Source organism: Hydra vulgaris, chromosome 02 (genome assembly GCF_038396675.1).
Source record: "Hydra vulgaris chromosome 02, alternate assembly HydraT2T_AEP".
Classification (NCBI taxonomy): domain Eukaryota; kingdom Metazoa; phylum Cnidaria; class Hydrozoa; order Anthoathecata; family Hydridae; genus Hydra; species Hydra vulgaris.
In genome coordinates this window covers 43,831,595-43,842,500 of record NC_088921.1, presented here as the reverse complement: position 1 = coordinate 43,842,500, position 10,906 = coordinate 43,831,595, and the positions used below count along the sequence as shown (strand labels likewise).

Genomic DNA, 10,906 nt, shown 5'->3' with positions numbered 1-10,906 from the left:
GTGACGTATTTGTTGGCATAAGAATTATTTATTATCAAAAAATTTGTCAGAAATGATGCCTACCTATATTTTTACAAAGTGACATTATTTTTACACTCCCTAATATATTCCACCTTTATTTGCTTTATTCGTATTGAAATTTAAGCTTCAAATTGTTTTTCTTTTGTAAATTTTAAGATCAAAATCAACAAAAATAATAATTTTTATTTTTCTAAATGGTAATGAAGATTACAGCCATTATTTTATTTTTTAAATGTTTAATACAATTAATTTTTTTTATTTAAATGGTTTTAAAAATAAAGTATTTTTAAAAATAGCAATAAATTGTCCATCAAATCTACAGGAGGTGTATATTTTAAGAAAACCTGAGATAATGACTAGGAAAGTTGTCAAAAATTTGGCTTCTTTTAAATAAAGTGATCCTATATATATATATATATATATATATATATATATATATATATATATATATATATATATATATATAAAATATATATATATATAATATATATATATATATTATATATATAATATATATATATATATTATATATATAATATATATATAAATATATATATATACAGGGCTTGTGATGAAGCGAGCGCGATCGCGCTCCGCTCGTAAAACGCACTCGTAAACAGTATTTTCAAACGTTCTAGGCGCGATAAACAACGCTCGTTCAGCTTATAACGAGCGTATAAAATAACGCTCGTCCAATAGTTCGGGATTATTTTTTTATTTTCATAAAATATTTAAAAAAGATTTTTTATTAAAGATATACTATTATCAAAGCACTAACATAAAATATAAAAAGCACTACGTCGTTCTCTTTTGCACTAACGTAATGAATGAGCAGTTTGAAGTCGTTAATAGTCACTAATTTCTATTATGGAATGTGCACGTGGAAACACAATGTGGATACAAAAATGCGCAAATAAAATAAGAATAGAAAATTAGAAAACCGCTATAAGAAAATTAAAACTTTATTTTTAATCTATTTAGAGTATTTTTAATCTTGTGAAAATATCAAGTAAGATTTATTTGATTTATTGTTTGTAATATTCCACACATCGTTTATAATAAAAATAAATATTAATAATAGAGTAATTTTTAAAATTAGTTTTTGTTTATAGTATAGGTTTTTTTATTAACTATTATTTATTTTAACTCAAATTTAAAACGATTCTGTTGTTTAGAATGTTCGCAATCGCATTCGAAAAGGAAACAAAGTAATAACGTCAACATTTATTAAATGGAAAGTTATTATTCTAATTTATTATTATTTCAAATTATTCTTGTGTTATTTTTTTAAGGTTAAAAAAACGTAATTTAAAAAAGAAATTTTAGAAAAAAATTAAATAATTAATTTGAATAAAAAATATCAAAAAATATAAAAACCATTAACCGTTAATTAAGTTTACCGCGTAACATTTTAAAATGCATATATCAAAACAACGAATCAAAACACTAAATTATACTTCAATACTAAATCAATAAGAAGTTGCGTTTTTGTTTGATATTATTTTTTTATTAATATAAATAGTTAAAAATAAAATCGCGATCTGACAATATACAAGAAGTTTGGAAGTATAAAAATCTACTTCGTTGAAGTAGTTTCATGAGTGTGATACTAATTCAAACATTTTTTGACGAAAGAATTATGTAACAAATAAAAAAAGATATAAAAAAATAAAAAGCTTTTTATGAGCATCGCCTTCAGCAATTTTCATGATCGCGCTCGCCGACATTATTTCGAGCGCACATAATCACGCTCGATGAAAACATTTTCTAATTTTACGAGCGCGATTTAACACGCTTGACGATTTTCTTCATCACAAGCCCTGTATATATATATATATCTATATCTATATCTATATCTCTATATATATATATATATATATATATATATATATATATATATATATATATATATATATATATATATATATATATATATATATATATATATATATATATATATATATAAATATACAGGGTGGGCCAAAAGTCACTGACCCTTTTTATTTTTCAATATCTTTTTTATTTCTTAATATTTTTTATTTTCTTAATATTTTTATTTTTTTCAGATCCTGGAAATTAATTATGGAGAAATTCAGTACCATCCAACGAACACAAATTGTAAAATTTTACTATCAAAATCAAGGCTCAATAATTCAAACCCAAAGAGCTTTTCAAAGGCATTTCAATGTGAGAGATGCTCCTAGTAGGAATTAAGAGTATGGTTAAAAGATTTAAAGATCAAGGAGCTGTAAATGATCTGCCACGTTCTGGAAGACCTAAAGTTGTTTGTACGGATGAAAACAAAGGAAGGATACGTAAAAATCTTGAAGAAAATCCAACATCTTCCACCCGAAGACAATCATTGGAACTTGGAATTTCTCGAACATCTTTAAGAAGGGTTATGAAAAGTCTAAATTTTTATCCATACAAAGTGTAACTCATCCAAGAATTGAAGCCACAGGACTTTTAGCCTAGACTATAGTATGCCGTTCGATTACGAGAACTTGCTGAAAATGAACCAAATTTTTTGGATGAACTAATCATGTCTGATGAAGTCCACTTCCACCTAAATGGGTTCGTCAATAAACAAAACTGTAACAAAAGTGCACTGTATGGTGCGCAATAACTTCAAATGAAATTATCAGGCCATACCTTTTTGAAGATGATGATGGAAATTCTGTGACTGTGAAAGGAGAGAGATACAGAGCAATGATTCAAAATTTCTTATGGCCAGCAATTGAAAATCGAGTTGGAATGTGGTTCCAGCAGGATGGAGCAACAGCTCATACTGCAAGAGAAAGCATGCAATTACTCCGGCAACGTTTTAATGGAAGAATTATTTCTCGATTTGGTGATGTCAATTGGCCATCTTGTTTTCCTGATCTCACTAGCCCAGACTTTTTCTTGTGGAGATATCTAAAGGAAAAGGTTTATGCCAACAAGCCACAATCTTTAATGGAGCTAAAGGAAAACATCACTAGAGAAATAAGAGAAATAAGCCCAGAAACTTTGGAAAAGGTAATTGAAAGAGCTGCAATTTGTGAGACATGCAGGATGTTATTTTTCATACTTAACAATAAAGTTTCTAAAGCTTACTAAAAGTAAATTTGTGATAAGAATAAAATTAAATTTGTAATAGAAAATCAATTTCCATTGCCTTGACTTTATGATACTAAAATTTCATGCATATAACTGTTAAAATAAAAAGTTATTTAAAATTGAAATGGTTCAGTGACTTTTGGCCCACCCTGTATATATATATATATATATATATATATATATATATATATATATATATATATATATATATATATATATATATATATATATATATATATATATATATATATATATATATATATATATATATATATATATATATATATATATAGATGCACATACATATTGCTTCTTTTTATTATTAGTTAACTAATGTTTTTAATGGTAATAGTCTTTAATAATTACTTATTACTGGTATAAAAACTAGAATAAATCTTCATTCTTTATCAAAATTTCATTGAAGCCAGTTTAGTGTGACAGCCATTTCTGCACAATCATTGACAATGTGTTCAGCCCAAGTCTTTGGAGCTATCAAGAACTCATTCAGTAGAATTCTTGGATTTGTTTGTGCTTTTTATGTTTTAGGTGTTATTCCATAAAATAGTCTCCATAAAAATTTTTTTTTTTAAATAGTAAAAACAAATAAATAAAGCTGATGCATGCATTAAACTAGTTGACATTAAAAATGTTTGACCCGAGAAGGAAGTATATTAATTTTTTAATATTTTATATTTGTTTCTCTGAATATTTATATATTTCTGTAATACAATTTTATGAATAAATAAATAAAATTTTATAATATTATATGTGAACAATAAAAATAGTAAAAATATTTATATAAAATCTATATAAAAATCATAAGAAAATTTTAAATATTCTAAATATAGAAATTAATAAAACTTACAAAACTTTTAATAGATAAAGTTATATATATATATATATATATATATATATATATATATATATATATATATATATATATATATATATATATATATATATATATATATATATATATATATATATATAAACAAACACTATAACTCAGTAGTTGCTTATCAGTAATTAGTAAACTAAAAATAATTTTTGATAAGATATTATCACTAGTAATTAAAAATAGTTGTGAAATAATTAAAACGTAATTAAAAATGCATCAAGTTTTTAAAGCTTTTATTTGTTATTGTGCAAACTTAAGATGCACAACAACAAATTAAAAAAGTTTTTTTAAAATTATTAACTTTTTGCTCTGTTTCATTTGATTCATGTTTAAGCTTGATATATATTCTATAAATTCTATATACTTTTCATACATTACTAATAATACCTAAAGTACTTTATCTTATTATTCTAATATTTGAGTTTCTTTTTAAAATGCTTACTATGAAAATTTAAAAAATTTTTCAACTCCTCAAATGTAATAAACATTACATTTTGTACAAAGTTTTTCTCTTAATATTGTCAGAATTTGTTATTTTTAGGAAGTACATTCTTGTATAAAAAACATTGTTTAGTTTAATTCAGAAAAGAAAAATTTAATATGACTATTTTTTGAGTAATTTTTTAAATAAATTCATTTGTTTTATAAAAGATTAATTTTCTCAGGTTACAATGAAACAATAGTATTCAAACAGATATTATGAAATGACACCCAATGAAGAAAAACAAATATTGTAAACAATGTAAAATAAAAAAAAAATTTGTTAAAGAAAAAAAAATAATAAAGAAAATTTTAATTCTAAATTTAAAATATATTTACTTACCAAGAAAAAAACATTTTCAGCTATTGATCAACCTACCAACCCATCTATACAAGAAAATGAATTCATGAGCTTATGCTTTTGATTTTCAACTTGAACAGTGCAAAAAACACATTTATTTAATCATTAAATATAGAAAATGCGTAAAAAACTTCTGAGCCAAACACTATTAAAATTGATATTATTATTCTATAAATCTGAAAAAAGAAAACTCATGTATAAAACAAATATTTTTATCAAACATAAGAATGATAGTAAGTCATTAGTTGGAAAACTAAGTATTTGACATTTTAATGTATGCTCAGTTTCTTTTTAAATACTATTTAAACCATACATAGTTTTATAATTTTAAATTCGCATATAACTTTACGTACTTTAATTTATCAACACAAAACTTTTCAACTTTTACAAATTTATACATATTCATATTTTTATAAATTTATATAAATTGGCAAACGACTTTGAATCGTTCAAAATGTAAAAATAAAGGTCTAATCATAAATTTTAAACAATATAAGCCATAAATGAGTTTAAACAATACTAAATCAAAATTAAAATCAAATATTGAATAATTTAATGCAATATAAATTATGGTATATAAAATTATATACTATACTAAATTTATAAAAATATATTCTGAAAATAATATGAAATTATTTTATTAAAGTTTTTATTTATTATTATTATTATAACTATTACTATTATTATGAACTTTTTCAATAATCTCTAACACAAACTTAACAATTCCACTAAAAACGCGCATAATCGAATTAAAATTATCGTCGGTGTAACAACATTACTTTTTTACAACAAACTTTTCTTTCTCTAAAAAGTTTCTATTTCGGAGCAAATCTTTTGGTTCTCTAAGGACGTAAAGATTTTTTCCTAAAAAAATAGTTTTAGTAATGAAGACATCTATAGAATATAGCTATCTCCTTTACTCAGGCCCGCAGAGAGAGTTTGTGGTGCCTGGAGTAAAATTTGAGTAGGGGCCCCAAGTTTTGGATTCCTCAGTATATTGAATTAGGCATGAATTTCACTGTTTATCCGTCAACTATCATATTAAATTTAATAAAAACATTATTTATTTTTGTATAAAGCATCGTTACACATAACAACACTTGATATTTGAACTTGGTTATATATTTTTCAGTATTTCTTTTGATTGTTTCGACAAAGGCTGCACAGCCTCTATGCGCGCATTCAATCTTTTTTGAGACGTCTGGAAAAGCGATAACCTACTTGTCTCAGTCAAAATTTTCCAGCGCATGGGGCTACTAATAAAAAAAAGGTTATACAACGATTGGGTGTTGCCAAAATAGTTTTTGACTACAGTAGACGATTCCACAGAATGAACGCCAATTATATTGAGACTGTGCGTACTGCAAGGCATGTACAAAGCTTGAAGATTTTTCTCTAGAATGATCGCTTGCACTCCTTTATGGACATGTTAGCTCCATCATTATAGCCCTTGCCCCTACAGTTATATAAATCAATTCAACTTTGATCCAAAGCGCCTATAATCTGACTGAAAAATAAATAGTTGTGTGGATTTCTTCGAAAATAGCAACAAAAACAATTTCCCCACATGCCATAATGAAGTCATTTTGAGTTTTCCAGCTCAAACAGTGCGCTTGCATCCTTGTTTTTGGTGTTCAGAAACTTCTTCTTGATGTAGCTGGAGTGTTTTATTGCGAGTTATTTTATTTAAAGCTCAAGGGTGGCTAAAAAATTACTATTATCATCTTCGCCCAGCATGCTTGATGAACCTACACAATTATAAGCATAATATTGAAATATATACTACATCTAGATTAACATTCCAATCAACATTAAAATTATTTTATTGATATAAACTTGTATTTCGAAAAACACAGATTTCGAAAACGTAGATTTCTCGATGCTAAATGGAGAGTCACGTCCACGAAGCAGCGTAAATTTTCACACACTTCTTATTGACTTTTCATATGCTGAATTGATCCCGGTTTGATTTTTTAAGGTTTCAAAAGCTGATTTCCAGACAATGTAGTGATTTCTGTTCTGATCATTAGACTGGTGTCTTTTAATCCTCTTTCCTAGTTTTCATCAATTATCTTTTATTCCTCCATTCTACATGTTTATGTCCGAAAAAAGATCAGGGAAAACAAACAAAAGTTTTGGCGGTTATACTCCAGATAAGCTAGACTCTGTTGATCTTTACTCCGTTGAGAAAAGTTTCGTAAAAAATTGAGGCAGGAACTTTTTTGTTTGTAGAATCTCTAGGAAAAAGTGCCGGATTTCGAGGTGAACCTTTTTAAATGGACCATGCTATTAACAGTGTTGATAAATTTGGTCAAAGCCGCTCTCTTCTAGTGTACATTTGGCTTTGCTTTCTTTTACAACTTTTTCTGCAGCCTTTTTTCTACCTTGGGACCCTGAATCATGCTTTCGAAAACTGGACATGACGTTTTTACTCTATGATGTGTAAGTAATAAACAATTGTATTGGGGAAGTATTAAATTTCTATTGGAAAAGCAAAAACTATAAGCCACACGTCCTACTAATTCAATTGTCTTTCACTAATCGCTATTATGTTAACACTTTTCACCGGCAAAGGACACTTATTCCACCGTTCCAGGGCTTTTAACCAAAAAAACTGACTTTAAAAAACTAGATTACCTGAAGTTGCCAAATAGAATAGTTAAATAATGATTGTTGAAGGTCTTGAATATATTTATTTTATCTGAATTCATATTTAAAAAAATATAGTCAAGACCTACAATTTCACTGTATCAAATGATTAGCAGGAGCGGATCCAGGCTGTAGTAAGTGTAGCAAATACTACAGTCAGTTTTTTTTCTCTCTCTTTTTTTTTTTTTACATACATTTTTTTTTTTCATGCAAAAAGAGAAAAATAATTTAAATAAGATATGCAGGTTACAAGTAATTAAAATGGTAAATCGACTGTAGCAACTGTAGCATAAGTCAATTTGTCATATTTTGAAACAACTCTATACATACCCCGATAATTTTTTATATATTGAGCTCAAGGAAGTTTAATAACAGGAGACGGTTTCAGATGACTTTTTTGAAGCTAGTTTTGAAAAACAGCCGCCATCTTGGTTAACCCAAAACGTTTTACGGAGATTAGAAGTTTACTAAATGTTTTATTAAAACCAAGTAAGGGTCTGCGTCTCGAAACTTTTCTTATTACGATACGATACGATAAGATATCGGAATGTGCGTACCGTAAGTTTTTTTATATTACGATAAAATCGTAACCAAAAAATCTGCACGATAAAGTTTCAATATTTATCGATTCATTACGATATTTATCGTTCAATTACCATAGATATCGTAACTCATATCGTAACTCAAACGATAACGATACTTATCGGTTCATTACGATATTACTTTTCCGACTAAAATAATAATTTTTTTAAAAACCTAAATAACTTTAATAAACTTACTGACAAGTGCACTATTTAATGTAAAAAAAGAAATAAACTAAACTTTATTTGTAATTTTGATTTTCTAATTTATTTAAGACTAAAGCTGAAGCAAAAAACTACTAAAAGCAAAAAACAACAATGTTTTACTCGATAAATTGTTGGCTTGACATGTTTAACATGTTAAGGTTTGTGCTTGTGACTTAATATAAGAAAAAGATTAAAATTTAATCTCAAAGACAAGGTTTTTTGAAATCACTACATCACTATAAAGCAAATTTTACAAACTCTAAGCAGTGAAATAGACCAATGACGCCACTTAGGCAATGAACCAATTTAAGTTAGTCATCCATTTTAACTGCTGATGTAAGAGTTGAAGTAGAAGGTCCCTAACTTGAAGCAACTAAATTCTCAGAGTCATTGGTAGAAGCCTCTTCAAAAAATTCCTTTTTTTTATCCTGACTGGTTAGAAACCATCTTTTGGTCTGGATCTTAGGGTAGTTTTGCTGAATGTACAACAATTTTTCAACTTATTCAGGCTGCAATTTTGTTCTTTTATAAGAGACGATTCCATCGCCGGCACTAAAGGTTCTTACTGAAGATGCTGAGGACGCAGGTACACATAGCCGTTTTTTAGCAGCTTAAGCAAGGAGAGGAAATTTGTACATATTTTCTCTCCAAAATTCCAGAACCTCCACATCAACAACCCCTGGGAGTTTTTGAAATATTTCCCATTCAGTGACAATGTCCGACTTTGAAGGTGGAGCCGGACCAGAATAGGAATTCATAAGTGCAGGAGTTTCTTCCATTCCAACATTATCGAAAAGATCATCTTCTGAAATATGACCTTGGATTTCAGCATGCAACCGTTCATTAAACAATCTTGTTACAGCAATCCATTCCTGATAAGCATTGGATTGAGTAATCAGTGCCTCATAGGCTTCATCAAATCCACCCAGTTTTTTCAGAGCTCTTCCCTTGTATAAAGGGTTAAGCAAGTTGGCAACAGACCAAAAAAGGTTTTGACAACCAGTGTCAGTAAAACGAACATCCAAGTTTTTCACCAATTTTTGGTGAAACATTTGTGCTGTTGGTGTCATCTTTTCCAGGAATGTCTCTAATGGAGCTGAGGATACGACGCATTTTTACAATGCTTTCCAACATCATAAAAGTTGAATTCCAGCGTGTTTTCACGGGAGTGATGATTTTCACAAATTTCAACTTATTCTTGCCAACAACATCACTGTCATCAAGTAACAGCTTTAGCTAAAAATTAAAATAGAATTATAAGAAACATAACATAAAAGGTGATTAGTACTATTTACTATTATTAAAAACTGATAATTAACTATGCTATATGTTTTTACTTTTTAAGTGTTAACATTTTATCAGTTATTAATGATAGCCATCATTAGAAGAATTTTGTCACACAAAGTGTACTGAGAAGTTTATATTGCGCTTGTATTGTATTAAACTACAAACTAAATTGCTATAAAAGCTAAAAAGGATGTTAAACTAAAGACTAGTTACCTCTTTTTTAATTCTTTGCTCAGACAAAGATGACTTGTGGCATCTTGAACTTAATTCAGTTGCTCTTTGGATTGCTTCGTGAAGATCCAAACTGTCAAAATCTTTTGTTTTTTTGAAAGTTGCTTCAACTGCCAAATTCAAAAGATGATCAGCACACAAAAGAGATGCATCTACAAAATTGCACTTGTTAATTGCCGCCTTCATATTAGCGGCTGAATCATGGACACGCACAACGAACGAAACTCCATTATTTCCAGCTAACTCTGAGTCATTCCTGAAAAGCAAAGTAAAAATAGTTGTTTGCTTTTTGATATTTTAAAATACAAATTAATACTTTTGTTGTTATTTTAGATATAAATAAAAATATTAATTTGTGGCATTAATTTTAAACTAAATGGCGGGTTTTGCTTTTTTGTAACAAAAAGTTATCTAAATAATTCAAACGGTTAACTTAATTTACAGAAATTTTAACCTAATAAAAATAAAATACTAAAACATACTTATCCAGACGAAGAGCAACGGCTTGAGCTGTATGTTGTCCGGAAAACGAAAAAACTCCAATCGCAAATATCTTTAACCGGAAGTCTTTACTCACATAGTGCAATGTACTGGCTAGGTGTGCATCATTGTTTCTGCTTTGCCAGAGGTCAGTTGAGATTGCAAATCCAGCAGTCTTTGGCAATTCCTCCTTTGGAATGTCATCTACACAGATTTTCACATTTTTGTGCAACAACAGCAACCTAAAATTAAAAAAAAAAATTAGTTATTATTGGTATTTCTTATTACATATCAATTTGGTTACCTACTAAGAAAACCAAAAAAAAATTGGTGTGGATTGGTCTTAAAAAACTAGCTTTTTAAAAATTTAGTTCTCTTGGAATTTCCATTGAATTGACTCCCCACCCCAAAATAAAATTTATTTAAAACAATTAAAATTTTGCATACTTGAACCGGGAGTATGTTATTGCAGCCTTCACATTCATTTTTGGGTTCCAGTAGTGAACAAAATCTTTAAAAGTTTCATGTTCAACCAAAGAGAATGGCAAATTTAATCGGGCCAAAAACTTGACAATTTCAATGTCTCCTCTAAGCTGTTCACGGTCTTGTGGC

At 27.8% G+C, this 10,906-nt stretch overlaps 1 protein-coding gene across 3 annotated transcripts in view; it reads right to left on the bottom strand.

The window, feature by feature from the left end:
- LOC100197833 (solute carrier family 53 member 1) overlaps positions 1-5,037 on the bottom strand; it is a 54,261-nt gene extending 49,224 nt beyond the window's left edge. The window contains exon 1 of one of the 3 annotated variants that reach the window (XM_065791016.1): positions 4,842-5,037. The gene's annotated coding sequence lies outside the window, so the exon portion shown is untranslated. Of the gene's footprint in view, positions 1-3,486; positions 3,850-4,405; positions 4,500-4,841 lie in introns of those variants that run through there. The other 2 variants (XM_065791021.1, XM_065791020.1) reach the window with 2 other exon arrangements.
- Between the last annotated feature and the right edge of the window lie 5,869 nt (positions 5,038-10,906).